General features: G+C 43.2%; 77 non-coding genes across 77 annotated transcripts; all 77 read right to left on the bottom strand.

Moving 5' to 3' along the window:
• Positions 1-8: 8 nt before the first annotated feature.
• Positions 9-80, bottom strand: TRNAE-UUC (transfer RNA glutamic acid (anticodon UUC)). Its single transcript has one exon. It is a non-coding gene; the product is annotated as a tRNA-Glu (tRNA).
• A 79-nt stretch (positions 81-159) lies between these two features.
• On the bottom strand, positions 160-231 carry TRNAE-CUC (transfer RNA glutamic acid (anticodon CUC)). The gene has a single exon. It is a non-coding gene; the product is annotated as a tRNA-Glu (tRNA).
• A 229-nt stretch (positions 232-460) lies between these two features.
• TRNAE-UUC (transfer RNA glutamic acid (anticodon UUC)) lies at positions 461-532 on the bottom strand. The gene has a single exon. It is a non-coding gene; the product is annotated as a tRNA-Glu (tRNA).
• A 531-nt stretch (positions 533-1,063) lies between these two features.
• On the bottom strand, positions 1,064-1,135 carry TRNAE-UUC (transfer RNA glutamic acid (anticodon UUC)). Its single transcript has one exon. It is a non-coding gene; the product is annotated as a tRNA-Glu (tRNA).
• Positions 1,136-1,214: 79 nt separating this feature from the next.
• On the bottom strand, positions 1,215-1,286 carry TRNAE-CUC (transfer RNA glutamic acid (anticodon CUC)). The gene has a single exon. It is a non-coding gene; the product is annotated as a tRNA-Glu (tRNA).
• A 229-nt stretch (positions 1,287-1,515) lies between these two features.
• TRNAE-UUC (transfer RNA glutamic acid (anticodon UUC)) lies at positions 1,516-1,587 on the bottom strand. The gene has a single exon. It is a non-coding gene; the product is annotated as a tRNA-Glu (tRNA).
• Positions 1,588-2,118: 531 nt separating this feature from the next.
• Positions 2,119-2,190, bottom strand: TRNAE-UUC (transfer RNA glutamic acid (anticodon UUC)). The gene has a single exon. It is a non-coding gene; the product is annotated as a tRNA-Glu (tRNA).
• Positions 2,191-2,270: 80 nt separating this feature from the next.
• Positions 2,271-2,342, bottom strand: TRNAE-CUC (transfer RNA glutamic acid (anticodon CUC)). Its single transcript has one exon. It is a non-coding gene; the product is annotated as a tRNA-Glu (tRNA).
• Positions 2,343-2,708: 366 nt separating this feature from the next.
• On the bottom strand, positions 2,709-2,780 carry TRNAE-CUC (transfer RNA glutamic acid (anticodon CUC)). Its single transcript has one exon. It is a non-coding gene; the product is annotated as a tRNA-Glu (tRNA).
• A 230-nt stretch (positions 2,781-3,010) lies between these two features.
• Positions 3,011-3,082, bottom strand: TRNAE-CUC (transfer RNA glutamic acid (anticodon CUC)). Its single transcript has one exon. It is a non-coding gene; the product is annotated as a tRNA-Glu (tRNA).
• Positions 3,083-3,462: 380 nt separating this feature from the next.
• TRNAE-CUC (transfer RNA glutamic acid (anticodon CUC)) lies at positions 3,463-3,534 on the bottom strand. The gene has a single exon. It is a non-coding gene; the product is annotated as a tRNA-Glu (tRNA).
• Positions 3,535-3,613: 79 nt separating this feature from the next.
• Positions 3,614-3,685, bottom strand: TRNAE-CUC (transfer RNA glutamic acid (anticodon CUC)). The gene has a single exon. It is a non-coding gene; the product is annotated as a tRNA-Glu (tRNA).
• Positions 3,686-3,914: 229 nt separating this feature from the next.
• Positions 3,915-3,986, bottom strand: TRNAE-CUC (transfer RNA glutamic acid (anticodon CUC)). The gene has a single exon. It is a non-coding gene; the product is annotated as a tRNA-Glu (tRNA).
• Positions 3,987-4,064: 78 nt separating this feature from the next.
• Positions 4,065-4,136, bottom strand: TRNAE-CUC (transfer RNA glutamic acid (anticodon CUC)). Its single transcript has one exon. It is a non-coding gene; the product is annotated as a tRNA-Glu (tRNA).
• Positions 4,137-4,366: 230 nt separating this feature from the next.
• Positions 4,367-4,438, bottom strand: TRNAE-CUC (transfer RNA glutamic acid (anticodon CUC)). Its single transcript has one exon. It is a non-coding gene; the product is annotated as a tRNA-Glu (tRNA).
• A 380-nt stretch (positions 4,439-4,818) lies between these two features.
• Positions 4,819-4,890, bottom strand: TRNAE-CUC (transfer RNA glutamic acid (anticodon CUC)). The gene has a single exon. It is a non-coding gene; the product is annotated as a tRNA-Glu (tRNA).
• A 531-nt stretch (positions 4,891-5,421) lies between these two features.
• On the bottom strand, positions 5,422-5,493 carry TRNAE-UUC (transfer RNA glutamic acid (anticodon UUC)). Its single transcript has one exon. It is a non-coding gene; the product is annotated as a tRNA-Glu (tRNA).
• A 77-nt stretch (positions 5,494-5,570) lies between these two features.
• TRNAE-CUC (transfer RNA glutamic acid (anticodon CUC)) lies at positions 5,571-5,644 on the bottom strand. Its single transcript has one exon. It is a non-coding gene; the product is annotated as a tRNA-Glu (tRNA).
• Positions 5,645-5,873: 229 nt separating this feature from the next.
• On the bottom strand, positions 5,874-5,945 carry TRNAE-CUC (transfer RNA glutamic acid (anticodon CUC)). Its single transcript has one exon. It is a non-coding gene; the product is annotated as a tRNA-Glu (tRNA).
• A 78-nt stretch (positions 5,946-6,023) lies between these two features.
• Positions 6,024-6,095, bottom strand: TRNAE-UUC (transfer RNA glutamic acid (anticodon UUC)). Its single transcript has one exon. It is a non-coding gene; the product is annotated as a tRNA-Glu (tRNA).
• Positions 6,096-6,173: 78 nt separating this feature from the next.
• TRNAE-CUC (transfer RNA glutamic acid (anticodon CUC)) lies at positions 6,174-6,245 on the bottom strand. Its single transcript has one exon. It is a non-coding gene; the product is annotated as a tRNA-Glu (tRNA).
• A 78-nt stretch (positions 6,246-6,323) lies between these two features.
• On the bottom strand, positions 6,324-6,395 carry TRNAE-UUC (transfer RNA glutamic acid (anticodon UUC)). The gene has a single exon. It is a non-coding gene; the product is annotated as a tRNA-Glu (tRNA).
• A 78-nt stretch (positions 6,396-6,473) lies between these two features.
• TRNAE-CUC (transfer RNA glutamic acid (anticodon CUC)) lies at positions 6,474-6,545 on the bottom strand. The gene has a single exon. It is a non-coding gene; the product is annotated as a tRNA-Glu (tRNA).
• Positions 6,546-6,775: 230 nt separating this feature from the next.
• On the bottom strand, positions 6,776-6,847 carry TRNAE-UUC (transfer RNA glutamic acid (anticodon UUC)). Its single transcript has one exon. It is a non-coding gene; the product is annotated as a tRNA-Glu (tRNA).
• Positions 6,848-6,927: 80 nt separating this feature from the next.
• TRNAE-CUC (transfer RNA glutamic acid (anticodon CUC)) lies at positions 6,928-6,999 on the bottom strand. The gene has a single exon. It is a non-coding gene; the product is annotated as a tRNA-Glu (tRNA).
• Positions 7,000-7,228: 229 nt separating this feature from the next.
• On the bottom strand, positions 7,229-7,300 carry TRNAE-CUC (transfer RNA glutamic acid (anticodon CUC)). Its single transcript has one exon. It is a non-coding gene; the product is annotated as a tRNA-Glu (tRNA).
• Positions 7,301-7,378: 78 nt separating this feature from the next.
• Positions 7,379-7,450, bottom strand: TRNAE-CUC (transfer RNA glutamic acid (anticodon CUC)). The gene has a single exon. It is a non-coding gene; the product is annotated as a tRNA-Glu (tRNA).
• Positions 7,451-8,433: 983 nt separating this feature from the next.
• Positions 8,434-8,505, bottom strand: TRNAE-CUC (transfer RNA glutamic acid (anticodon CUC)). Its single transcript has one exon. It is a non-coding gene; the product is annotated as a tRNA-Glu (tRNA).
• Positions 8,506-8,583: 78 nt separating this feature from the next.
• TRNAE-CUC (transfer RNA glutamic acid (anticodon CUC)) lies at positions 8,584-8,655 on the bottom strand. Its single transcript has one exon. It is a non-coding gene; the product is annotated as a tRNA-Glu (tRNA).
• Positions 8,656-8,733: 78 nt separating this feature from the next.
• TRNAE-UUC (transfer RNA glutamic acid (anticodon UUC)) lies at positions 8,734-8,805 on the bottom strand. The gene has a single exon. It is a non-coding gene; the product is annotated as a tRNA-Glu (tRNA).
• Positions 8,806-8,883: 78 nt separating this feature from the next.
• TRNAE-CUC (transfer RNA glutamic acid (anticodon CUC)) lies at positions 8,884-8,955 on the bottom strand. Its single transcript has one exon. It is a non-coding gene; the product is annotated as a tRNA-Glu (tRNA).
• A 531-nt stretch (positions 8,956-9,486) lies between these two features.
• TRNAE-CUC (transfer RNA glutamic acid (anticodon CUC)) lies at positions 9,487-9,558 on the bottom strand. Its single transcript has one exon. It is a non-coding gene; the product is annotated as a tRNA-Glu (tRNA).
• Positions 9,559-9,636: 78 nt separating this feature from the next.
• Positions 9,637-9,708, bottom strand: TRNAE-CUC (transfer RNA glutamic acid (anticodon CUC)). The gene has a single exon. It is a non-coding gene; the product is annotated as a tRNA-Glu (tRNA).
• A 78-nt stretch (positions 9,709-9,786) lies between these two features.
• Positions 9,787-9,858, bottom strand: TRNAE-UUC (transfer RNA glutamic acid (anticodon UUC)). Its single transcript has one exon. It is a non-coding gene; the product is annotated as a tRNA-Glu (tRNA).
• A 78-nt stretch (positions 9,859-9,936) lies between these two features.
• Positions 9,937-10,008, bottom strand: TRNAE-CUC (transfer RNA glutamic acid (anticodon CUC)). The gene has a single exon. It is a non-coding gene; the product is annotated as a tRNA-Glu (tRNA).
• Positions 10,009-10,087: 79 nt separating this feature from the next.
• Positions 10,088-10,159, bottom strand: TRNAE-CUC (transfer RNA glutamic acid (anticodon CUC)). The gene has a single exon. It is a non-coding gene; the product is annotated as a tRNA-Glu (tRNA).
• Positions 10,160-10,389: 230 nt separating this feature from the next.
• TRNAE-UUC (transfer RNA glutamic acid (anticodon UUC)) lies at positions 10,390-10,461 on the bottom strand. Its single transcript has one exon. It is a non-coding gene; the product is annotated as a tRNA-Glu (tRNA).
• Positions 10,462-10,541: 80 nt separating this feature from the next.
• TRNAE-CUC (transfer RNA glutamic acid (anticodon CUC)) lies at positions 10,542-10,613 on the bottom strand. Its single transcript has one exon. It is a non-coding gene; the product is annotated as a tRNA-Glu (tRNA).
• A 229-nt stretch (positions 10,614-10,842) lies between these two features.
• Positions 10,843-10,914, bottom strand: TRNAE-CUC (transfer RNA glutamic acid (anticodon CUC)). The gene has a single exon. It is a non-coding gene; the product is annotated as a tRNA-Glu (tRNA).
• A 531-nt stretch (positions 10,915-11,445) lies between these two features.
• Positions 11,446-11,517, bottom strand: TRNAE-CUC (transfer RNA glutamic acid (anticodon CUC)). Its single transcript has one exon. It is a non-coding gene; the product is annotated as a tRNA-Glu (tRNA).
• Positions 11,518-11,747: 230 nt separating this feature from the next.
• TRNAE-CUC (transfer RNA glutamic acid (anticodon CUC)) lies at positions 11,748-11,819 on the bottom strand. The gene has a single exon. It is a non-coding gene; the product is annotated as a tRNA-Glu (tRNA).
• Positions 11,820-12,048: 229 nt separating this feature from the next.
• On the bottom strand, positions 12,049-12,120 carry TRNAE-UUC (transfer RNA glutamic acid (anticodon UUC)). The gene has a single exon. It is a non-coding gene; the product is annotated as a tRNA-Glu (tRNA).
• An 80-nt stretch (positions 12,121-12,200) lies between these two features.
• TRNAE-CUC (transfer RNA glutamic acid (anticodon CUC)) lies at positions 12,201-12,272 on the bottom strand. The gene has a single exon. It is a non-coding gene; the product is annotated as a tRNA-Glu (tRNA).
• Positions 12,273-12,501: 229 nt separating this feature from the next.
• Positions 12,502-12,573, bottom strand: TRNAE-CUC (transfer RNA glutamic acid (anticodon CUC)). The gene has a single exon. It is a non-coding gene; the product is annotated as a tRNA-Glu (tRNA).
• A 78-nt stretch (positions 12,574-12,651) lies between these two features.
• TRNAE-CUC (transfer RNA glutamic acid (anticodon CUC)) lies at positions 12,652-12,723 on the bottom strand. The gene has a single exon. It is a non-coding gene; the product is annotated as a tRNA-Glu (tRNA).
• A 230-nt stretch (positions 12,724-12,953) lies between these two features.
• On the bottom strand, positions 12,954-13,025 carry TRNAE-CUC (transfer RNA glutamic acid (anticodon CUC)). The gene has a single exon. It is a non-coding gene; the product is annotated as a tRNA-Glu (tRNA).
• Positions 13,026-13,405: 380 nt separating this feature from the next.
• Positions 13,406-13,477, bottom strand: TRNAE-CUC (transfer RNA glutamic acid (anticodon CUC)). The gene has a single exon. It is a non-coding gene; the product is annotated as a tRNA-Glu (tRNA).
• A 79-nt stretch (positions 13,478-13,556) lies between these two features.
• Positions 13,557-13,628, bottom strand: TRNAE-CUC (transfer RNA glutamic acid (anticodon CUC)). Its single transcript has one exon. It is a non-coding gene; the product is annotated as a tRNA-Glu (tRNA).
• A 229-nt stretch (positions 13,629-13,857) lies between these two features.
• Positions 13,858-13,929, bottom strand: TRNAE-CUC (transfer RNA glutamic acid (anticodon CUC)). The gene has a single exon. It is a non-coding gene; the product is annotated as a tRNA-Glu (tRNA).
• Positions 13,930-14,007: 78 nt separating this feature from the next.
• On the bottom strand, positions 14,008-14,079 carry TRNAE-CUC (transfer RNA glutamic acid (anticodon CUC)). Its single transcript has one exon. It is a non-coding gene; the product is annotated as a tRNA-Glu (tRNA).
• A 230-nt stretch (positions 14,080-14,309) lies between these two features.
• Positions 14,310-14,381, bottom strand: TRNAE-CUC (transfer RNA glutamic acid (anticodon CUC)). The gene has a single exon. It is a non-coding gene; the product is annotated as a tRNA-Glu (tRNA).
• A 380-nt stretch (positions 14,382-14,761) lies between these two features.
• Positions 14,762-14,833, bottom strand: TRNAE-CUC (transfer RNA glutamic acid (anticodon CUC)). The gene has a single exon. It is a non-coding gene; the product is annotated as a tRNA-Glu (tRNA).
• A 531-nt stretch (positions 14,834-15,364) lies between these two features.
• On the bottom strand, positions 15,365-15,436 carry TRNAE-UUC (transfer RNA glutamic acid (anticodon UUC)). Its single transcript has one exon. It is a non-coding gene; the product is annotated as a tRNA-Glu (tRNA).
• A 77-nt stretch (positions 15,437-15,513) lies between these two features.
• On the bottom strand, positions 15,514-15,587 carry TRNAE-CUC (transfer RNA glutamic acid (anticodon CUC)). The gene has a single exon. It is a non-coding gene; the product is annotated as a tRNA-Glu (tRNA).
• A 229-nt stretch (positions 15,588-15,816) lies between these two features.
• TRNAE-CUC (transfer RNA glutamic acid (anticodon CUC)) lies at positions 15,817-15,888 on the bottom strand. The gene has a single exon. It is a non-coding gene; the product is annotated as a tRNA-Glu (tRNA).
• A 78-nt stretch (positions 15,889-15,966) lies between these two features.
• Positions 15,967-16,038, bottom strand: TRNAE-UUC (transfer RNA glutamic acid (anticodon UUC)). Its single transcript has one exon. It is a non-coding gene; the product is annotated as a tRNA-Glu (tRNA).
• A 78-nt stretch (positions 16,039-16,116) lies between these two features.
• On the bottom strand, positions 16,117-16,188 carry TRNAE-CUC (transfer RNA glutamic acid (anticodon CUC)). Its single transcript has one exon. It is a non-coding gene; the product is annotated as a tRNA-Glu (tRNA).
• A 78-nt stretch (positions 16,189-16,266) lies between these two features.
• TRNAE-UUC (transfer RNA glutamic acid (anticodon UUC)) lies at positions 16,267-16,338 on the bottom strand. Its single transcript has one exon. It is a non-coding gene; the product is annotated as a tRNA-Glu (tRNA).
• Positions 16,339-16,416: 78 nt separating this feature from the next.
• On the bottom strand, positions 16,417-16,488 carry TRNAE-CUC (transfer RNA glutamic acid (anticodon CUC)). Its single transcript has one exon. It is a non-coding gene; the product is annotated as a tRNA-Glu (tRNA).
• Positions 16,489-16,718: 230 nt separating this feature from the next.
• Positions 16,719-16,790, bottom strand: TRNAE-UUC (transfer RNA glutamic acid (anticodon UUC)). The gene has a single exon. It is a non-coding gene; the product is annotated as a tRNA-Glu (tRNA).
• An 80-nt stretch (positions 16,791-16,870) lies between these two features.
• On the bottom strand, positions 16,871-16,942 carry TRNAE-CUC (transfer RNA glutamic acid (anticodon CUC)). The gene has a single exon. It is a non-coding gene; the product is annotated as a tRNA-Glu (tRNA).
• Positions 16,943-17,171: 229 nt separating this feature from the next.
• Positions 17,172-17,243, bottom strand: TRNAE-CUC (transfer RNA glutamic acid (anticodon CUC)). Its single transcript has one exon. It is a non-coding gene; the product is annotated as a tRNA-Glu (tRNA).
• A 78-nt stretch (positions 17,244-17,321) lies between these two features.
• On the bottom strand, positions 17,322-17,393 carry TRNAE-CUC (transfer RNA glutamic acid (anticodon CUC)). The gene has a single exon. It is a non-coding gene; the product is annotated as a tRNA-Glu (tRNA).
• A 983-nt stretch (positions 17,394-18,376) lies between these two features.
• Positions 18,377-18,448, bottom strand: TRNAE-CUC (transfer RNA glutamic acid (anticodon CUC)). Its single transcript has one exon. It is a non-coding gene; the product is annotated as a tRNA-Glu (tRNA).
• Positions 18,449-18,526: 78 nt separating this feature from the next.
• TRNAE-CUC (transfer RNA glutamic acid (anticodon CUC)) lies at positions 18,527-18,598 on the bottom strand. Its single transcript has one exon. It is a non-coding gene; the product is annotated as a tRNA-Glu (tRNA).
• Positions 18,599-18,676: 78 nt separating this feature from the next.
• On the bottom strand, positions 18,677-18,748 carry TRNAE-UUC (transfer RNA glutamic acid (anticodon UUC)). The gene has a single exon. It is a non-coding gene; the product is annotated as a tRNA-Glu (tRNA).
• Positions 18,749-18,826: 78 nt separating this feature from the next.
• Positions 18,827-18,898, bottom strand: TRNAE-CUC (transfer RNA glutamic acid (anticodon CUC)). Its single transcript has one exon. It is a non-coding gene; the product is annotated as a tRNA-Glu (tRNA).
• A 531-nt stretch (positions 18,899-19,429) lies between these two features.
• Positions 19,430-19,501, bottom strand: TRNAE-CUC (transfer RNA glutamic acid (anticodon CUC)). The gene has a single exon. It is a non-coding gene; the product is annotated as a tRNA-Glu (tRNA).
• Positions 19,502-19,579: 78 nt separating this feature from the next.
• On the bottom strand, positions 19,580-19,651 carry TRNAE-CUC (transfer RNA glutamic acid (anticodon CUC)). The gene has a single exon. It is a non-coding gene; the product is annotated as a tRNA-Glu (tRNA).
• A 78-nt stretch (positions 19,652-19,729) lies between these two features.
• On the bottom strand, positions 19,730-19,801 carry TRNAE-UUC (transfer RNA glutamic acid (anticodon UUC)). The gene has a single exon. It is a non-coding gene; the product is annotated as a tRNA-Glu (tRNA).
• Positions 19,802-19,879: 78 nt separating this feature from the next.
• On the bottom strand, positions 19,880-19,951 carry TRNAE-CUC (transfer RNA glutamic acid (anticodon CUC)). Its single transcript has one exon. It is a non-coding gene; the product is annotated as a tRNA-Glu (tRNA).
• A 79-nt stretch (positions 19,952-20,030) lies between these two features.
• On the bottom strand, positions 20,031-20,102 carry TRNAE-CUC (transfer RNA glutamic acid (anticodon CUC)). The gene has a single exon. It is a non-coding gene; the product is annotated as a tRNA-Glu (tRNA).
• Positions 20,103-20,332: 230 nt separating this feature from the next.
• Positions 20,333-20,404, bottom strand: TRNAE-UUC (transfer RNA glutamic acid (anticodon UUC)). The gene has a single exon. It is a non-coding gene; the product is annotated as a tRNA-Glu (tRNA).
• Positions 20,405-20,484: 80 nt separating this feature from the next.
• On the bottom strand, positions 20,485-20,556 carry TRNAE-CUC (transfer RNA glutamic acid (anticodon CUC)). Its single transcript has one exon. It is a non-coding gene; the product is annotated as a tRNA-Glu (tRNA).
• A 229-nt stretch (positions 20,557-20,785) lies between these two features.
• TRNAE-CUC (transfer RNA glutamic acid (anticodon CUC)) lies at positions 20,786-20,857 on the bottom strand. Its single transcript has one exon. It is a non-coding gene; the product is annotated as a tRNA-Glu (tRNA).
• Positions 20,858-21,237: 380 nt separating this feature from the next.
• Positions 21,238-21,309, bottom strand: TRNAE-CUC (transfer RNA glutamic acid (anticodon CUC)). Its single transcript has one exon. It is a non-coding gene; the product is annotated as a tRNA-Glu (tRNA).
• Positions 21,310-21,539: 230 nt separating this feature from the next.
• On the bottom strand, positions 21,540-21,611 carry TRNAE-CUC (transfer RNA glutamic acid (anticodon CUC)). The gene has a single exon. It is a non-coding gene; the product is annotated as a tRNA-Glu (tRNA).
• Positions 21,612-21,776: the final 165 nt, after the last annotated feature.

Raw genomic sequence — 21,776 nt, 5'->3', positions numbered from 1 at the left:
AGCACTCGCTCCGATACCGGGAATCGAACCCGGGCCTTCTGGGTGAAAGCCAGATATCCTAGCCACTAGACCATATTGGACTGGTTGGAACAACCCTAAATATTATTCCTATAAATGTGTCTTTAAGTTTATTCTTTAAAAGTGGTACAAAAAAACTCGCTCCGATACCGGGAATCGAACCCGGGCCTTCTGGGTGAGAGCTAGATATCCTAGCCACTAGACCATATCGGACTGGTTGGAACAACCCTACATATTATTCCTATAAATGTGTCTTTAAATTTATTCTTCAAAAGGGGTACAAATGCACTCGCTCCGATACCGGGAATCGAACCCGGGCCTTCTGGGTTAAAGCCAGATATCCTAGACACTAGACCATATCGGCCTGGTTTTAGGAACACTAGATAGTATTCCAATAAATGTGTCTTTAAATTTATTCTTTAAAAGCGGTTTAAAGCACCGTCTCCGATACCGGGAATCGAACCCGGGCCTTCTGGGTGAAAGCCAGATATCCTAGCCACTAGACCATGTCGGACTGGTTTGAGCAACTCTAGATATTATTCCTATAAATGTGTCTTTAAATTTATTCTTTAAAAGCGGTTTATAGCACCTTCTCCGGTATCGGGAATCGAACCCGGGCCTTCTGGGTGAGAGCCAGATATCCAAGCCACTATACCATATCGGACTGGTTGGAACAACCCTAAAAATTATTCCTATAAATGTGTCTTTAGGTTTATTCTTCTAAAGCGGTACAAATGCACTCGCTCCGATACCGGGAACCCAACCCGGGCCTTCTGGGTGAAAGCCAGGTGTCCTACCCATTAGACCATAGCGGACTTTCTCAACCAAGTCTTAATTCTATTCATAAATCTATATCCTTAAGTCTATTCTTCAAAACCGGTACAAATGCACTCGCTCCGATACCGGGAATCGAACCCGGGCCTTCTGGGTGAAAGCCAGGTATCCTACCCAATAGACCATATCGGACTTTCTCAACCAAGTCTTAATTCTATTCATAAACCTATATCCTTAAGTCTATTCTTCAAAACCGGTACAAAAGCACTCGCTCCGATACCGGGAATCGAACCCGGGCCTTCTGGGCGAAAGCCAGATATCCTAGCCACTAGACCATATCGGACTGGTTGGAAAAACCCTAAATATTATTCCTATAAATGTGTCTTTAAGTTTATTCTTTAAAAGTGGTACAAAAAAACTCGCCCCGATACCGGGAATCGAACCCGGGCCTTCTGGGTGAGAGCTAGATATCCTAGCCACTAGACCATATCGGACTGGTTGGAACAACCCTACATATTATTCCTATAAATGTGTCTTTAAATTTATTCTTCAAAAGGGGTACAAATGCACTCGCTCCGATACCGGGAATCGAACCCGGGCCTTCTGGGTTAAAGCCAGATATCCTAGACACTAGACCATATCGGCCTGGTTTTAGGAACACTAGATAGTATTCCAATAAATGTGTCTTTTAATTTATTCTTTAAAAGCGGTTTAAAGCACCGTCTCCGATACCGGGAATCGAACCCGGGCCTTCTGGGTGAAAGCCAGATATCCTAGCCACTAGACCATGTCGGACTGGTTTGAGCAACTCTAGATATTATTCCTATAAATGTGTCTTTAAATTTATTCTTTAAAAGCGGTTTATAGCACCTTCTCCGGTATCGGGAATCGAACCCGGGCCTTCTGGGTGAGAGCCAGATATCCAAGCCACTATACCATATCGGACTGGTTGGAACAACCCTAAAAATTATTCCTATAAATGTGTCTTTAGGTTTATTCTTCTAAAGCGGTACAAATGCACTCGCTCCGATACCGGGAACCCAACCCGGGCCTTCTGGGTGAAAGCCAGGTGTCCTACCCATTAGACCATAGCGGACTTTCTCAACCAAGTCTTAATTCTATTCATAAATCTATATCCTTAAGTCTATTCTTCAAAACCGGTACAAATGCACTCGCTCCGATACCGGGAATCGAACCCGGGCCTTCTGGGTGAAAGCCAGGTATCCTACCCAATAGACCATATCGGACTTTCTCAACCAAGTCTTAATTCTATTCATAAACCTATATCCTTAAGTCTATTCTTCAAAACCGGTACAAAAGCACTCGCTCCGATACCGGGAATCGAACCCGGGCCTTCTGGGCGAAAGCCAGATATCCTAGCCACTAGACCATATCGGACTGGTTGGAAAAACCCTAAATATTATTCCTATAAATATGTCTTTAAGTTTATTCTTAAAAAAGTGGTACAAAAGAACTCGCTCCGATACCGGGAATCGAACCCGGGCCTTCTGGGTGAGAGCTAGATATCCTAGCCACTAGACCATATCGGACTGGTTGGAACAACCCAAAATATTATTCCTATAAATGTGTCTTTCAATTTATTCTTCAAAAGCGGTACAAATGCACTCGCTCCGATACCGGGAATCGAACCCGGGACTTCTGGGTTAAAGCCAGATATCCTAGACACTAGACCATATCGGCCTGGTTTTAGAAACCCTAGATATTATTCCAATAAATGTGTCTTTAAATTTATTCTTTAAAAGCGGTTTAAAGCACCGTCTCCGATCCCGGGCCTTCTGGGTGAGAGCCAGATATCCTAGCCACTAGACCATATCGGACTGGTTGGAACAACCCTAAATATTATTCCTATAAATGTGTCTTTAAATTTATTCTTTAAAACCGGTTTATAGCACCTTCTCCGATATCGGGAATCGAACCCGGGCCTTCTGGGTGAGAGCCAGATATCCAAGCCACTAGACCATATCGGACTGGTTGGAACAACCCTAAATATTATTCCTATAAATGTGTCTTTAGGTTTATTCTTCTAAAGCGGTACAAATGCACTCGCTCCGATACCGGGAAACCAACCTGGGCCTTCTGGGTGAAAGCCAGGTATCCTACCCATTAGACCATATCGGACTTTCTCAACCAAGTCTTAATTCTATTCATAAACCTATATCCTTAAGTCTATTCTTCAAAACCGGTACAAAAGCACTCGCTCCGATACCGGGAATCGAACCCGGGCCTTCTGGGTGAGAGCCAGATATCCTAGCCACTAGACCATATCGGACTGGTTGGAACAACCCTAAATATTATTCCTATAAATGTGTCTTTAGGTTTATTCTTCTAAAGCGGTACAAATGCATTCGCTCCGATACCGGGAAGCCAACAAGGATCTTCTGGGTGAAAGCCAGGTATCCTACCCATTAGACCATATCGGACTTTCTCAACCAAGTCTTAATTCTATTCATAAACCTATATCCTTAAGTCTATTCTTCAAAACCGGTACAAATGCACTCGCTCCGATACCGGGAATCGATCCCGGACCTTCTGGGTTAAAGCCAGATATCCTAGACACTAGACCATATCGGCCTGGGTTTAGAAACCCTAGATATTATTCCAATAAATGTGTCTTTAAATTTATTCTTTAAAAGCGGTTTAAAGCTACGTCTCCGATACCAGGAATCGAACCCGGGCCTTCTGGGTGAGAGCCAGATATCCTAGCCACTAGACCATATCGGACTGGTTGGAACAACCCTAAATATTATTCCTATAAATGTGTCTTTAGGTTTATTCTTCTAAAGCGGTACAAATGCACTCGCTCCGATACCGGGAATCGAACCCGGGCCTTCTGGGTGAGAGCTAGATATCCTAGCCACTAGACCATATCGGACTGGTTGGAACAACCCAAAATATTATTCCTATAAATGTGTCTTTCAATTTATTCTTCAAAAGCGGTACAAATGCACTCGCTCCGATACCGGGAATCGAACCCGGGACTTCTGGGTTAAAGCCAGATATCCTAGACACTAGACCATATCGGCCTGGTTTTAGAAACCCTAGATATTATTCCAATAAATGTGTCTTTAAATTTATTCTTTAAAAGCGGTTTAAAGCACCGTCTCCGATCCCGGGAGTCGAACCCGGGCCTTCTGGGTGAGAGCCAGATATCCTAGCCACTAGACCATATCGGACTGGTTGGAACAACCCTAAATATTATTCCTATAAATGTGTCTTTAAATTTATTCTTTAAAACCGGTTTATAGCACCTTCTCCGATATCGGGAATCGAACCCGGGCCTTCTGGGTGAGAGCCAGATATCCAAGCCACTAGACCATATCGGACTGGTTGGAACAACCCTAAATATTATTCCTATAAATGTGTCTTTAGGTTTATTCTTCTAAAGCGGTACAAATGCACTCGCTCCGATACCGGGAAACCAACCTGGGCCTTCTGGGTGAAAGCCAGGTATCCTACCCATTAGACCATATCGGACTTTCTCAACCAAGTCTTAATTCTATTCATAAACCTATATCCTTAAGTCTATTCTTCAAAACCGGTACAAAAGCACTCGCTCCGATACCGGGAATCGAACCCGGGCCTTCTGGGTGAGAGCCAGATATCCTAGCCACTAGACCATATCGGACTGGTTGGAACAACCCTAAATATTATTCCTATAAATGTGTCTTTAGGTTTATTCTTCTAAAGCGGTACAAATGCATTCGCTCCGATACCGGGAATCCAACAAGGATCTTCTGGGTGAAAGCCAGGTATCCTACCCATTAGACCATATCGGACTTTCTCAACCAAGTCTTAATTCTATTCATAAACCTATATCCTTAAGTCTATTCTTCAAAACCGGTACAAATGCACTCGCTCCGATACCGGGAATCGATCCCGGACCTTCTGGGTTAAAGCCAGATATCCTAGACACTAGATTATATCGGCCTGGGTTTAGAAACCCTAGATATTATTCCAATAAATGTGTCTTTAAATTTATTCTTTAAAAGCGGTTTAAAGCTACGTCTCCGATACCAGGAATCGAACCCGGGCCTTCTGGGTGAGAGCCAGATATCCTAGCCACTAGACCATATCGGACTGGTTGGAACAACCCTAAATATTATTCCTATAAATGTGTCTTTAGGTTTATTCTTCTAAAGCGGTACAAATGCACTCGCTCCGATACCGGGAATCGAACCCGGGCCTTCTGGGTGAAAGCCAGGTATCCTACCCAATAGACCATATCGGACTTTCTCAACTAAGTCTTAATTCTATTCATAAACCTATATCATTAAGTCTATTCTTCAAAACCGGTACAAAATCACTCGCTCCGATACCGGGAATCGAACCCGGGCCTTCTGGGTGAGAGCCAGATATCCTAGCCAGTAGACCATTCCGGCCTGGTTGGAACGACCCTAAATATTATTCCTATAAATGTGTCCTTAAATTTATTCTTTTAAAGCGGTACAAATGCACTCGCTCCGATACCGGGAATCGAACCCGGACCTTCTGGGTTAAAGCCAGGTATCCTAGACACTAGACCATATTGGCTTGGTTTTAGAAACCCTAGATATTATTCCAATAAATGTGTCTTTAAATTTATTCTTTAAAAGCGGTTTAAAGCACCGTCTCCGATACCGGGAATCGAACCCGGGCCTTCTGGGTGAAAGCCAGGTATCCTACCCATTAGACCATATCGGACTTTCTCAACCAAGTCTTAATTCTATTCATAAACCTATATCATTAAGTCTATTCTTCAAAACCGGTACAAAATCACTCGCTCCGATACCGGGAATCGAACCCGGGCCTTCTGGGTGAGAGCCAGATATCCTAGCCACTAGACCATTCCGGCCTGGTTGGAACAACCCTAAATATTATTCCTATAAATGTGTCCTTAAGTTTATTCTTTAAAAGCGGTACAAATGCACTCGCTCCGATACCGGGAATCGATCCCGGACCTTCTGGGTTAAAGCCAGATATCCTACACACTAGACCATATCGGCCTGGGTTTAGAAACCCTAGATATAATTCCAGTAAATGTGTCTTTAAATTTATTCTTTAAAAGCGGTTTAAAGCTACGTCTCCGATACCGGGAATCGAACCCGGGCCTTCTGGGTGAGAGCCAGATATCCTAGCCACTAGACCATATCGGACTGGTTGGAACAACCCTAAATAATATTCCTATAAATGTGTCTTAAGTTTATTCTTCAAAAGCGGTACAAATGCAGTCGCTCCGTTACCGGGAATCGAACCCGGGCCTTCTGGGTGAAAGCCAGATATCCTAGCCACTAGACCATATCGGACTGGTTTGAGCAACTCTAGATATTATTCCTATAAATGTGTCTTTAAATTTATTCTTTAAAAGCGGTTTAAAGCTACGTCTCCGATACCGGGAATCGAACCCGGGCCTTCTGGGTGAGAGCCAGATATCCTAGCCACTAGACCATATCGGACTGGTTGGAACAACCCTAAATATTATTCCTATAAATGTGTCTTAAGTTTATTCTTCAAAAGCGGTACAAATGCAGTCGCTCCGATACCGGGAATCGAACCCGGGCCTTCTGGGTGAAAGCCAGATATCCTAGCCACTAGACCATATCGGACTGGTTTGAGCAACTCTAGATATTATTCCTATAAATGTGTCTTTAAATTTATTCTTTAAAAGCGGTTTAAAGCACCGTCTCCGATATCGGGAATCGAACCCGGGCCTTCTGGGTGAGAGCCAGATATCCTAGCCACTAGACCATATCGGACTGGTTGGAACAACCCTAAATATTATTCCTATAAATGTGTCTTTAGGTTTATTCTTCTAAAGCGGTACAAATGCACTCGCTCCGATACCGGGAATCCAACCCGGGCCTTCTGGGTGAAAGCCAGGTGTCCTACCCAATAGACCATAGCGCACTTTCTCAACCAAGTCTTAATTCTATTCATAAATCTATATCCTTAAGTCTATTCTTCAAAACCGGTACAAATGCACTCGCTCCGATACCGGGAATCGAACCCGGGCCTTCTGGGTGAAAGCCAGATATCCTAGCCACTAGACCATATCGGACTGGTTGGAAAAACCCTAAATATTATTCCTATAAATGTGTCTTTAAGTTTATTCTTAAAAAAGTGGTACAAAAGAACTCGCTCCGATACCGGGAATCGAACCCGGGCCTTCTGGGTGAGAGCTAGATATCCTAGCCACTAGACCATACCGGACTGGTTGGAACAACCCAAAATATTATTTCTATAAATGTGTCTTTCAATTTATTCTTCAAAAGCGGTACAAATGCACTCGCTCCGATACCGGGAATCGAACCCGGGACTTCTGGGTTAAAGCCAGATATCCTAGACACTAGACCATATCGGCCTGGTTTTAGAAACCCTAGATATTATTCCAATAAATGTGTCTTTAAATTTATTCTTTAAAAGCGGTTTAAAGCACCGTCTCCGATCCCGGGAGTCGAACCCGGGCCTTCTGGGTGAGAGCCAGATATCCTAGCCACTAGACCATATCGGACTGGTTGGAACAACCCTAAATATTATTCCTATAAATGTGTCTTTAAATTTATTCTTTAAAACCGGTTTATAGCACCTTCTCCGATATCGGGAATCGAACCCGGGCCTTCTGGGTGAGAGCCAGATATCCAAGCCACTAGACCATATCGGACTGGTTGGAACAACCCTAAATATTATTCCTATAAATGTGTCTTTAGGTTTATTCTTCTAAAGCGGTACAAATGCACTCGCTCCGATACCGGGAAACCAACCTGGGCCTTCTGGGTGAAAGCCAGGATCCTACCCATTAGACCATATCGGACTTTCTCAACCAAGTGTTAATTCTATTCATAAACCTATATCCTTAAGTCTATTCTTCAAAACCGGTACAAATGCACTCGCTCCGATACCGGGAATCGAACCCGGACCTTCTGGGTTAAAGCCAGATATCCTAGACACTAGACCATATCGGACTTCCTTAACCAAGTCTTAATTCTATTCATAAACATATATCCTTAAGTCTATTCTTCAAAACCGGTACAAAAGCACTCGCTCCGATATCGGGAATCGAACCCGGGCCTTCTGGGTTAAACCCAGATATCCTAGCCACTAGACCATATCGGACTGGTTGGAACAACCCTAAATATTATTCCTATAAATGTGTCTTTAAATTTATTCTTTAAAACCGGTTTAAAGCACCGTCTCCGATACCGGGAATCGAACCCGGTCCTTTTGGGTGAAAGCCAGATATCCTAGCCACTAGACCATATCGGACTGGTTTGAGCAACTCTAGATATTATTCCTATAAATGTGTCTTTAAATTTATTCTTTAAAAGCGGTTTATAGCACCTTCTCCGATATCGGGAATCGAACCCGGGCCTTCTGGGTGAGAGCCAGATATCCTAGCCACTAGACCATTCCGGCCTGGTTGGAACAACCCTAAATATTATTCCTATAAATGTGTCTTTAAGTTTATTCTTTAAAAGCGGTACAAATGCACTCGCTCCGATACCGGGAATCGAACCCGGACCTTCTGGGTTAAAGCCAGATATCCTAGCCACTAGACCATATCGGACTGGTTGGAAAAACCCTAAATATTATTCCTATAAATGTGTCTTTAAGTTTATTCTTAAAAAAGTGGTACAAAAGAACTCGCTCTGATACCGGGAATCGAACCCGGGCCTTCTGGGTGAGAGCTAGATATCCTAGCCACTAGACCATATCGGACTGGTTGGAACAACCCAAAATATTATTTCTATAAATGTGTCTTTCAATTTATTCTTTAAAAGCGGTTTAAAGCTACGTCTCCGATACCGGGAATCGAACCCGGGCCTTCTGGGTGAGAGCCAGATATCCTAGCCACTAGACCATATCGGACTGGTTGGAACAACCCTAAATATTATTCCTATAAATGTGTCTTAAGTTTATTCTTCAAAAGCGGTACAAATGCAGTCGCTCCGATACCGGGAATCGAACCCGGGCCTTCTGGGTGAAAGCCAGATATCCTAGCCACTAGACCATATCGGACTGGTTTGAGCAACTCTAGATATTATTCCTATAAATGTGTCTTTAAATTTATTCTTTAAAAGCGGTTTAAAGCACCGTCTCCGATATCGGGAATCGAACCCGGGCCTTCTGGGTGAGAGCCAGATATCCTAGCCACTAGACCATATCGGACTGGTTGGAACAACCCTAAATATTATTCCTATAAATGTGTCTTTAAATTTATTCTTTAAAACCGGTTTAAAGCACCGTCTCCGATACCGGGAATCGAACCCGGTCCTTTTGGGTGAAAGCCAGATATCCTAGCCACTAGACCATATCGGACTGGTTTGAGCAACTCTAGATATTATTCCTATAAATGTGTCTTTAAATTTATTCTTTAAAAGCGGTTTATAGCACCTTCTCCGATATCGGGAATCGAACCCGGGCCTTCTGGGTGAGAGCCAGATATCCTAGCCACTAGACCATTCCGGCCTGGTTGGAACAACCCTAAATATTATTCCTATAAATGTGTCTTTAAGTTTATTCTTTAAAAGCGGTACAAATGCACTCGCTCCGATACCGGGAATCGAACCCGGACCTTCTGGGTTAAAGCCAGATATCCTAGCCACTAGACCATATCGGACTGGTTGGAAAAACCCTAAATATTATTCCTATAAATGTGTCTTTAAGTTTATTCTTAAAAAAGTGGTACAAAAGAACTCGCTCTGATACCGGGAATCGAACCCGGGCCTTCTGGGTGAGAGCTAGATATCCTAGCCACTAGACCATATCGGACTGGTTGGAACAACCCAAAATATTATTTCTATAAATGTGTCTTTCAATTTATTCTTTAAAAGCGGTTTAAAGCTACGTCTCCGATACCGGGAATCGAACCCGGGCCTTCTGGGTGAGAGCCAGATATCCTAGCCACTAGACCATATCGGACTGGTTGGAACAACCCTAAATATTATTCCTATAAATGTGTCTTAAGTTTATTCTTCAAAAGCGGTACAAATGCAGTCGCTCCGATACCGGGAATCGAACCCGGGCCTTCTGGGTGAAAGCCAGATATCCTAGCCACTAGACCATATCGGACTGGTTTGAGCAACTCTAGATATTATTCCTATAAATGTGTCTTTAAATTTATTCTTTAAAAGCGGTTTAAAGCACCGTCTCCGATATCGGGAATCGAACCCGGGCCTTCTGGGTGAGAGCCAGATATCCTAGCCACTAGACCATATCGGACTGGTTGGAACAACCCTAAATATTATTCCTATAAATGTGTCTTTAAGTTTATTCTTTAAAAGTGATACAAAAGAACTCGCTCCGATACCGGGAATCGATCCCGGGCCTTCTGGGTGAGAGCTAGATATCCTAGCCACTAGACCATATCGGACTGGTTGGAACAACCCTAAATATTATTCCTATAAATGTGTCTGTAGGTTTATTGTTCTAAAGCGGTACAAATGCACTCGCTCCGATACCGGGAATCGAACCCGAGCCTTCTGGGTGAAAGCCAGTTATCCTACCCACTAGACCATATCGGACTTGCTTAACCAAGTCTTAATTCTATTCATAAACCTATATACTTAAGTCTATTCTTCAAAACCGGTACAAAAGCACTCGCTCCGATACCGGGAATCGAACCCGGGCCTTCTGGGTGAAAGCCAGATATCCTAGCCACTAGACCATATCGGACTGGTTGGAAAAACCCTAAATATTATTCCTATAAATGTGTCTTTAAGTTTATTCTTAAAAAAGTGGTACAAAAGAACTCGCTCCGATACCAGGAATCGAACCCGGGCCTTCTGGGTGAGAGCTAGATATCCTAGCCACTAGACCATATCGGACTGGTTGGAACAACCCAAAATATTATTTCTATAAATGTGTCTTTCAATTTATTCTTCAAAAGCGGTACAAATGCACTCGCTCCGATACCGGGAATCGAACCCGGGACTTCTGGGTTAAAGCCAGATATCCTAGCCACTAGACCATATCGGACTGGTTGGAACAACCCTAAATATTATTCCTATAAATGTGTCTTTAGGTTTATTCTTCAAAAGCGGTTTAAAGCACCGTCTCCGATCCCGGGAGTCGAACCCGGGCCTTCTGGGTGAGAGCCAGATATCCTAGCCACTAGACCATATCGGACTGGTTGGAACAACCCTAAATATTATTCCTATAAATGTGTCTTTAGGTTTATTCTTCTAAAGCGGTACAAATGCACTCGCTCCGATACCGGGAAACCAACCTGGGCCTTCTGGGTGAAAGCCAGGTATCCTACCCATTAGACCATATCGGACTTTCTCAACCAAGTCTTAATTCTATTTATAAACGTATATCCTTAAGTCTATTCTTCAAAACCGGTACAAATGCTCTGGCTCCGATACCGGGAATCGAACCCAGACCTTCTGGGTTAAAGCCAGATATCCTAGACACTAGACCATATCGGACTTCCTTAACCAAGTCTTAATTCTATTCATAAACATATATCCTTAAGTCTATTCTTCAAAACCGGTACAAAAGCACTCGCTCCGATATCGGGAATCGAACCCGTGCCTTCTGGGTTAAACCCAGATATCCTAGACACTAGACCATACCGGCCTGGTTTTAGAAACCCTAGATATTATTCCAATAAATGTGTCTTTAAATTTATTCTTTAAAACCGGTTTAAAGCACCTTCTCCGATATCGGGAATCGAACCCGGGCCTTCTGGGTGAGAGCCAGACATCCTAGCCACTAGACCATATCGGACTGGTTGGAACAACCCTAAATATTATTCCTATAAATGTGTCTTTAGGTTTATTCTTCTAAAGCGGTACAAATGAACTCGCTCCGATAACGGGAATCCAACCCGGATCTTCTGGGTGAAAGCCAGGTATCCTACCCATTAGACCATATCGGACTTTCTCAACCAAGTCTTAATTCTATTCATAAACCTATATCCTTAAGTCTATTCTTCAAAACCGGTACAAATGCACTCGCTCCGATACCGGGAATCGAACCCGGGCCTTCTGGGAGAGAGCCAGATATCCTAGCCACTAGACCATATCGGACTGGTTGGAACAACCCTAAATATTATTCCTATAAATGTGTCTTTAAATTTATTCTTTAAAACCGGTTTAAAGCACCGTCTCCGATACCGGGAATCGAACCCGGTCCTTTTGGGTGAAAGCCAGATATCCTAGCCACTAGACCATATCGGACTTGCTTAACCAAGTCTTAATTCTATTCATAAACCTATATACTTAAGTCTATTCTTCAAAACCGGTACAAAAGCACTCGCTCCGATACCGGGAATCGAACCCGGGCCTTCTGGGTGAAAGCCAGATATCCTAGCCACTAGACCATATCGGACTGGTTGGAAAAACCCTAAATATTATTCCTATAAATGTGTCTTTAAGTTTATTCTTAAAAAAGTGGTACAAAAGAACTCGCTCCGATACCAGGAATCGAACCCGGGCCTTCTGGGTGAGAGCTAGATATCCTAGCCACTAGACCATATCGGACTGGTTGGAACAACCCAAAATATTATTTCTATAAATGTGTCTTTCAATTTATTCTTCAAAAGCGGTACAAATGCACTCGCTCCGATACCGGGAATCGAACCCGGGACTTCTGGGTTAAAGCCAGATATCCTAGACACTAGACCATATCGGCCTGGTTTTAGAAACCCTAGATATTATTCCAATAAATGTGTCTTTAAATTTATTCTTTAAAAGCGGTTTAAAGCACCGTCTCCGATCCCGGGAGTCGAACCCGGGCCTTCTGGGTGAGAGCCAGATATCCTAGCCACTAGACCATATCGGACTGGTTGGAACAACCCTAAATATTATTCCTATAAATGTGTCTTTAAATTTATTCTTTAAAACCGGTTTATAGCACCTTCTCCGATATCGGGAATCGAACCCGGGCCTTCTGGGTGAGAGCCAGATATCCAAGCCACTAGACCATATCGGACTGGTTGGAACAACCCTAAATATTATTCCTATAAATGTGTCTTTAGGTTTATTCTTCTAAAGCGGTACAAATGCACTCGCTCCGATACCGGGAAACCAACCTGGGCCTTCTGGGTGAAAGCCAGGTATCCTACCCATTAGACCATATCGGACTTTCTCAACCAAGTCTTAATTCTATTCATAAACCTATATCCTTAAGTCTATTCTTCAAAACCGGTACAAAAGCACTCGCTCCGATACCGGGAATCGAACCCGGGCCTTCTGGGTGAGAGCCAGATATCCTAGCCACTAGACCATATCGGACTGGTTGGAACAACCCTAAATATTATTCCTATAAATGTGTCTTTAGGTTTATTCTTCTAAAGCGGTACAAATGCATTCGCTCCGATACCGGGAATCCAACAAGGATCTTCTGGGTGAAAGCCAGGTATCCTACCCATTAGACCATATCGGACTTTCTCAACCAAGTCTTAATTCTATTCATAAACCTATATCCTTAAGTCTATTCTTCAAAACCGGTACAAATGCACTCGCTCCGATACCGGGAATCGATCCCGGACCTTCTGGGTTAAAGCCAGATATCCTAGACACTAGACCATATCGGCCTGGGTTTAGAAACCCTAGATATTATTCCAATAAATGTGTCTTTAAATTTATTCTTTAAAAGCGGTTTAAAGCTACGTCTCCGATACCAGGAATCGAACCCGGGCCTTCTGGGTGAGAGCCAGATATCCTAGCCACTAGACCATATCGGACTGGTTGGAACAACCCTAAATATTATTCCTATAAATGTGTCTTTAGGTTTATTCTTCTAAAGCGGTACAAATGCACTCGCTCCGATACCGGGAATCGAACCCGGGCCTTCTGGGTGAGAGCTAGATATCCTAGCCACTAGACCATATCGGACTGGTTGGAACAACCCAAAATATTATTCCTATAAATGTGTCTTTCAATTTATTCTTCAAAAGCGGTACAAATGCACTCGCTCCGATACCGGGAATCGAACCCGGGACTTCTGGGTTAAAGCCAGATATCCTAGACACTAGACCATATCGGCCTGGTTTTAGAAACCCTAGATATTATTCCAATAAATGTGTCTTTAAATTTATTCTTTAAAAGCGGTTTAAAGCACCGTCTCCGATCCCGGGAGTCGAACCCGGGCCTTCTGGGTGAGAGCCAGATATCCTAGCCACTAGACCATATCGGACTGGTTGGAACAACCCTAAATATTATTCCTATAAATGTGTCTTTAAATTTATTCTTTAAAACCGGTTTATAGCACCTTCTCCGATATCGGGAATCGAACCCGGGCCTTCTGGGTGAGAGCCAGATATCCAAGCCACTAGACCATATCGGACTGGTTGGAACAACCCTAAATATTATTCCTATAAATGTGTCTTTAGGTTTATTCTTCTAAAGCGGTACAAATGCACTCGCTCCGATACCGGGAAACCAACCTGGGCCTTCTGGGTGAAAGCCAGGTATCCTACCCATTAGACCATATCGGACTTTCTCAACCAAGTCTTAATTCTATTCATAAACCTATATCCTTAAGTCTATTCTTCAAAACCGGTACAAAAGCACTCGCTCCGATACCGGGAATCGAACCCGGGCCTTCTGGGTGAGAGCCAGATATCCTAGCCACTAGACCATATCGGACTGGTTGGAACAACCCTAAATATTATTCCTATAAATGTGTCTTTAGGTTTATTCTTCTAAAGCGGTACAAATGCATTCGCTCCGATACCGGGAATCCAACAAGGATCTTCTGGGTGAAAGCCAGGTATCCTACCCATTAGACCATATCGGACTTTCTCAACCAAGTCTTAATTCTATTCATAAACCTATATCCTTAAGTCTATTCTTCAAAACCGGTACAAATGCACTCGCTCCGATACCGGGAATCGATCCCGGACCTTCTGGGTTAAAGCCAGATATCCTAGACACTAGATTATATCGGCCTGGGTTTAGAAACCCTAGATATTATTCCAATAAATGTGTCTTTAAATTTATTCTTTAAAAGCGGTTTAAAGCTACGTCTCCGATACCAGGAATCGAACCCGGGCCTTCTGGGTGAGAGCCAGATATCCTAGCCACTAGACCATATCGGACTGGTTGGAACAACCCTAAATATTATTCCTATAAATGTGTCTTTAGGTTTATTCTTCTAAAGCGGTACAAATGCACTCGCTCCGATACCGGGAATCGAACCCGGGCCTTCTGGGTGAAAGCCAGGTATCCTACCCAATAGACCATATCGGACTTTCTCAACTAAGTCTTAATTCTATTCATAAACCTATATCATTAAGTCTATTCTTCAAAACCGGTACAAAATCACTCGCTCCGATACCGGGAATCGAACCCGGGCCTTCTGGGTGAGAGCCAGATATCCTAGCCAGTAGACCATTCCGGCCTGGTTGGAACGACCCTAAATATTATTCCTATAAATGTGTCCTTAAATTTATTCTTTTAAAGCGGTACAAATGCACTCGCTCCGATACCGGGAATCGAACCCGGACCTTCTGGGTTAAAGCCAGGTATCCTAGACACTAGACCATATTGGCTTGGTTTTAGAAACCCTAGATATTATTCCAATAAATGTGTCTTTAAATTTATTCTTTAAAAGCGGTTTAAAGCACCGTCTCCGATACCGGGAATCGAACCCGGGCCTTCTGGGTGAAAGCCAGGTATCCTACCCATTAGACCATATCGGACTTTCTCAACCAAGTCTTAATTCTATTCATAAACCTATATCATTAAGTCTATTCTTCAAAACCGGTACAAAATCACTCGCTCCGATACCGGGAATCGAACCCGGGCCTTCTGGGTGAGAGCCAGATATCCTAGCCACTAGACCATTCCGGCCTGGTTGGAACAACCCTAAATATTATTCCTATAAATGTGTCCTTAAGTTTATTCTTTAAAAGCGGTACAAATGCACTCGCTCCGATACCGGGAATCGATCCCGGACCTTCTGGGTTAAAGCCAGATATCCTACACACTAGACCATATCGGCCTGGGTTTAGAAACCCTAGATATAATTCCAGTAAATGTGTCTTTAAATTTATTCTTTAAAAGCGGTTTAAAGCTACGTCTCCGATACCGGGAATCGAACCCGGGCCTTCTGGGTGAGAGCCAGATATCCTAGCCACTAGACCATATCGGACTGGTTGGAACAACCCTAAATAATATTCCTATAAATGTGTCTTAAGTTTATTCTTCAAAAGCGGTACAAATGCAGTCGCTCCGTTACCGGGAATCGAACCCGGGCCTTCTGGGTGAAAGCCAGATATCCTAGCCACTAGACCATATCGGACTGGTTTGAGCAACTCTAGATATTATTCCTATAAATGTGTCTTTAAATTTATTCTTTAAAAGCGGTTTAAAGCTACGTCTCCGATACCGGGAATCGAACCCGGGCCTTCTGGGTGAGAGCCAGATATCCTAGCCACTAGACCATATCGGACTGGTTGGAACAACCCTAAATATTATTCCTATAAATGTGTCTTAAGTTTATTCTTCAAAAGCGGTACAAATGCAGTCGCTCCGATACCGGGAATCGAACCCGGGCCTTCTGGGTGAAAGCCAGATATCCTAGCCACTAGACCATATCGGACTGGTTTGAGCAACTCTAGATATTATTCCTATAAATGTGTCTTTAAATTTATTCTTTAAAAGCGGTTTAAAGCACCGTCTCCGATATCGGGAATCGAACCCGGGCCTTCTGGGTGAGAGCCAGATATCCTAGCCACTAGACCATATCGGACTGGTTGGAACAACCCTAAATATTATTCCTATAAATGTGTCTTTAGGTTTATTCTTCTAAAGCGGTACAAATGCACTCGCTCCGATACCGGGAATCCAACCCGGGCCTTCTGGGTGAAAGCCAGGTGTCCTACCCAATAGACCATAGCGCACTTTCTCAACCAAGTCTTAATTCTATTCATAAATCTATATCCTTAAGTCTATTCTTCAAAACCGGTACAAATGCACTCGCTCCGATACCGGGAATCGAACCCGGGCCTTCTGGGTGAAAGCCAGATATCCTAGCCACTAGACCATATCGGACTGGTTGGAAAAACCCTAAATATTATTCCTATAAATGTGTCTTTAAGTTTATTCTTAAAAAAGTGGTACAAAAGAACTCGCTCCGATACCGGGAATCGAACCCGGGCCTTCTGGGTGAGAGCTAGATATCCTAGCCACTAGACCATACCGGACTGGTTGGAACAACCCAAAATATTATTTCTATAAATGTGTCTTTCAATTTATTCTTCAAAAGCGGTACAAATGCACTCGCTCCGATACCGGGAATCGAACCCGGGACTTCTGGGTTAAAGCCAGATATCCTAGACACTAGCCCATATCGGCCTGGTTTTAGAAACCCTAGATATTATTCCAATAAATGTGTCTTTAAATTTATTCTTTAAAAGCGGTTTAAAGCACCGTCTCCGATCCCGGGAGTCGAACCCGGGCCTTCTGGGTGAGAGCCAGATATCCTAGCCACTAGACCATATCGGACTGGTTGGAACAACCCTAAATATTATTCCTATAAATGTGTCTTTAAATTTATTCTTTAAAACCGGTTTATAGCACCTTCTCCGATATCGGGAATCGAACCCGGGCCTTCTGGGTGAGAGCCAGATATCCAAGCCACTAGACCATATCGGACTGGTTGGAACAACCCTAAATATTATTCCTATAAATGTGTCTTTAGGTTTATTCTTCTAAAGCGGTACAAATGCACTCGCTCCGATACCGGGAAACCAACCTGGGCCTTCTGGGTGAAAGCCAGGATCCTACCCATTAGACCATATCGGACTTTCTCAACCAAGTGTTAATTCTATTCATAAACCTATATCCTTAAGTCTATTCTTCAAAACCGGTACAAATGCACTCGCTCCGATACCGGGAATCGAACCCGGACCTTCTGGGTTAAAGCCAGATATCCTAGACACTAGACCATATCGGACTTCCTTAACCAAGTCTTAATTCTATTCATAAACATATATCCTTAAGTCTATTCTTCAAAACCGGTACAAAAGCACTCGCTCCGATATCGGGAATCGAACCCGGGCCTTCTGGGTTAAACCCAGATATCCTAGCCACTAGACCATATCGGACTGGTTGGAACAACCCTAAATATTATTCCTATAAATGTGTCTTTAAATTTATTCTTTAAAACCGGTTTAAAGCACCGTCTCCGATACCGGGAATCGAACCCGGTCCTTTTGGGTGAAAGCCAGATATCCTAGCCACTAGACCATATCGGACTGGTTTGAGCAACTCTAGATATTATTCCTATAAATGTGTCTTTAAATTTATTCTTTAAAAGCGGTTTATAGCACCTTCTCCGATATCGGGAATCGAACCCGGGCCTTCTGGGTGAGAGCCAGATATCCTAGCCACTAGACCATTCCGGCCTGGTTGGAACAACCCTAAATATTATTCCTATAAATGTGTCTTTAAGTTTATTCTTTAAAAGCGGTACAAATGCACTCGCTCCGATACCGGGAATCGAACCCGGACCTTCTGGGTTAAAGCCAGATATCCTAGCCACTAGACCATATCGGACTGGTTGGAAAAACCCTAAATATTATTCCTATAAATGTGTCTTTAAGTTTATTCTTAAAAAAGTGGTACAAAAGAACTCGCTCTGATACCGGGAATCGAACCCGGGCCTTCTGGGTGAGAGCTAGATATCCTAGCCACTAGACCATATCGGACTGGTTGGAACAACCCAAAATATTATTTCTATAAATGTGTCTTTCAATTTATTCTTTAAAAGCGGTTTAAAGCTACGTCTCCGATACCGGGAATCGAACCCGGGCCTTCTGGGTGAGAGCCAGATATCCTAGCCACTAGACCATATCGGACTGGTTGGAACAACCCTAAATATTATTCCTATAAATGTGTCTTAAGTTTATTCTTCAAAAGCGGTACAAATGCAGTCGCTCCGATACCGGGAATCGAACCCGGGCCTTCTGGGTGAAAGCCAGATATCCTAGCCACTAGACCATATCGGACTGGTTTGAGCAACTCTAGATATTATTCCTATAAATGTGTCTTTAAATTTATTCTTTAAAAGCGGTTTAAAGCACCGTCTCCGATATCGGGAATCGAACCCGGGCCTTCTGGGTGAGAGCCAGATATCCTAGCCACTAGACCATATCGGACTGGTTGGAACAACCCTAAATATTATTCCTATAAATGTGTCTTTAAATTTATTCTTTAAAACCGGTTTAAAGCACCGTCTCCGATACCGGGAATCGAACCCGGTCCTTTTGGGTGAAAGCCAGATATCCTAGCCACTAGACCATATCGGACTGGTTTGAGCAACTCTAGATATTATTCCTATAAATGTGTCTTTAAATTTATTCTTTAAAAGCGGTTTATAGCACCTTCTCCGATATCGGGAATCGAACCCGGGCCTTCTGGGTGAGAGCCAGATATCCTAGCCACTAGACCATTCCGGCCTGGTTGGAACAACCCTAAATATTATTCCTATAAATGTGTCTTTAAGTTTATTCTTTAAAAGCGGTACAAATGCACTCGCTCCGATACCGGGAATCGAACCCGGACCTTCTGGGTTAAAGCCAGATATCCTAGCCACTAGACCATATCGGACTGGTTGGAAAAACCCTAAATATTATTCCTATAAATGTGTCTTTAAGTTTATTCTTAAAAAAGTGGTACAAAAGAACTCGCTCTGATACCGGGAATCGAACCCGGGCCTTCTGGGTGAGAGCTAGATATCCTAGCCACTAGACCATATCGGACTGGTTGGAACAACCCAAAATATTATTTCTATAAATGTGTCTTTCAATTTATTCTTTAAAAGCGGTTTAAAGCTACGTCTCCGATACCGGGAATCGAACCCGGGCCTTCTGGGTGAGAGCCAGATATCCTAGCCACTAGACCATATCGGACTGGTTGGAACAACCCTAAATATTATTCCTATAAATGTGTCTTAAGTTTATTCTTCAAAAGCGGTACAAATGCAGTCGCTCCGATACCGGGAATCGAACCCGGGCCTTCTGGGTGAAAGCCAGATATCCTAGCCACTAGACCATATCGGACTGGTTTGAGCAACTCTAGATATTATTCCTATAAATGTGTCTTTAAATTTATTCTTTAAAAGCGGTTTAAAGCACCGTCTCCGATATCGGGAATCGAACCCGGGCCTTCTGGGTGAGAGCCAGATATCCTAGCCACTAGACCATATCGGACTGGTTGGAACAACCCTAAATATTATTCCTATAAATGTGTCTTTAAGTTTATTCTTTAAAAGTGATACAAAAGAACTCGCTCCGATACCGGGAATCGATCCCGGGCCTTCTGGGTGAGAGCTAGATATCCTAGCCACTAGACCATATCGGACTGGTTGGAACAACCCTAAATATTATTCCTATAAATGTGTCTGTAGGTTTATTGTTCTAAAGCGGTACAAATGCACTCGCTCCGATACCGGGAATCGAACCCGAGCCTTCTGGGTGAAAGCCAGTTATCCTACCCACTAGACCATATCGGACTTGCTTAACCAAGTCTTAATTCTATTCATAAACCTATATACTTAAGTCTATTCTTCAAAACCGGTACAAAAGCACTCGCTCCGATACCGGGAATCGAACCCGGGCCTTCTGGGTGAAAGCCAGATATCCTAGCCACTAGACCATATCGGACTGGTTGGAAAAACCCTAAATATTATTCCTATAAATGTGTCTTTAAGTTTATTCTTAAAAAAGTGGTACAAAAGAACTCGCTCCGATACCAGGAATCGAACCCGGGCCTTCTGGGTGAGAGCTAGATATCCTAGCCACTAGACCATATCGGACTGGTTGGAACAACCCAAAATATTATTTCTATAAATGTGTCTTTCAATTTATTCTTCAAAAGCGGTACAAATGCACTCGCTCCGATACCGGGAATCGAACCCGGGACTTCTGGGTTAAAGCCAGATATCCTAGCCACTAGACCATATCGGACTGGTTGGAACAACCCTAAATATTATTCCTATAAATGTGTCTTTAGGTTTATTCTTCAAAAGCGGTTTAAAGCACCGTCTCCGATCCCGGGAGTCGAACCCGGGCCTTCTGGGTGAGAGCCAGATATCCTAGCCACTAGACCATATCGGACTGGTTGGAACAACCCTAAATATTATTCCTATAAATGTGTCTTTAGGTTTATTCTTCTAAAGCGGTACAAATGCACTCGCTCCGATACCGGGAAACCAACCTGGGCCTTCTGGGTGAAAGCCAGGTATCCTACCCATTAGACCATATCGGACTTTCTCAACCAAGTCTTAATTCTATTTATAAACGTATATCCTTAAGTCTATTCTTCAAAACCGGTACAAATGCTCTGGCTCCGATACCGGGAATCGAACCCAGACCTTCTGGGTTAAAGCCAGATATCCTAGACACTAGACCATATCGGCCTGGTTTTAGAAACCCTAGATATTATTCCAATAAATGTGTCTTTAAATTTATTCTTTAAAACCGGTTTAAAGCACCTTCTCCGATATCGGGAATCGAACCCGGGCCTTCTGGGTGAGAGCCAGACATCCTAGCCACTAGACCATATCGGACTGGTTGGAACAACCCTAAATATTATTCCTATAAATGTGTCTTTAGGTTTATTCTTCTAAAGCGGTACAAATGAACTCGCTCCGATAACGGGAATCCAACCCGGATCTTCTGGGTGAAAGCCAGGTATCCTACCCATTAGACCATATCGGACTTTCTCAACCAAGTCTTAATTCTATTCATAAACCTATATCCTTAAGTCTATTCTTCAAAACCGGTACAAATGCACTCGCTCCGATACCGGGAATCGAACCCGGGCCTTCTGGGAGAGAGCCAGATATCCTAGCCACTAGACCATATCGGACTGGTTGGAACAACCCTAAATATTATTCCTATAAATGTGTCTTTAAATTTATTCTTTAAAACCGGTTTAAAGCACCGTCTCCGATACCGGGAATCGAACCCGGTCCTTTTGGGTGAAAGCCAGATATCCTAGCCACTAGACCATATCGGACTTGCTTAACCAAGT

This window comes from Phalangium opilio, unplaced genomic scaffold (assembly GCF_054372755.1).
Source record: "Phalangium opilio isolate 3A_F unplaced genomic scaffold, DU_Popi_V2 ptg000098l_1, whole genome shotgun sequence".
Taxonomy (NCBI): Eukaryota; Metazoa; Arthropoda; class Arachnida; order Opiliones; family Phalangiidae; genus Phalangium; species Phalangium opilio.
The sequence above is the reverse complement of the archived record's forward strand: the minus strand, read 5'-3'. Positions and strand labels throughout refer to the sequence as shown.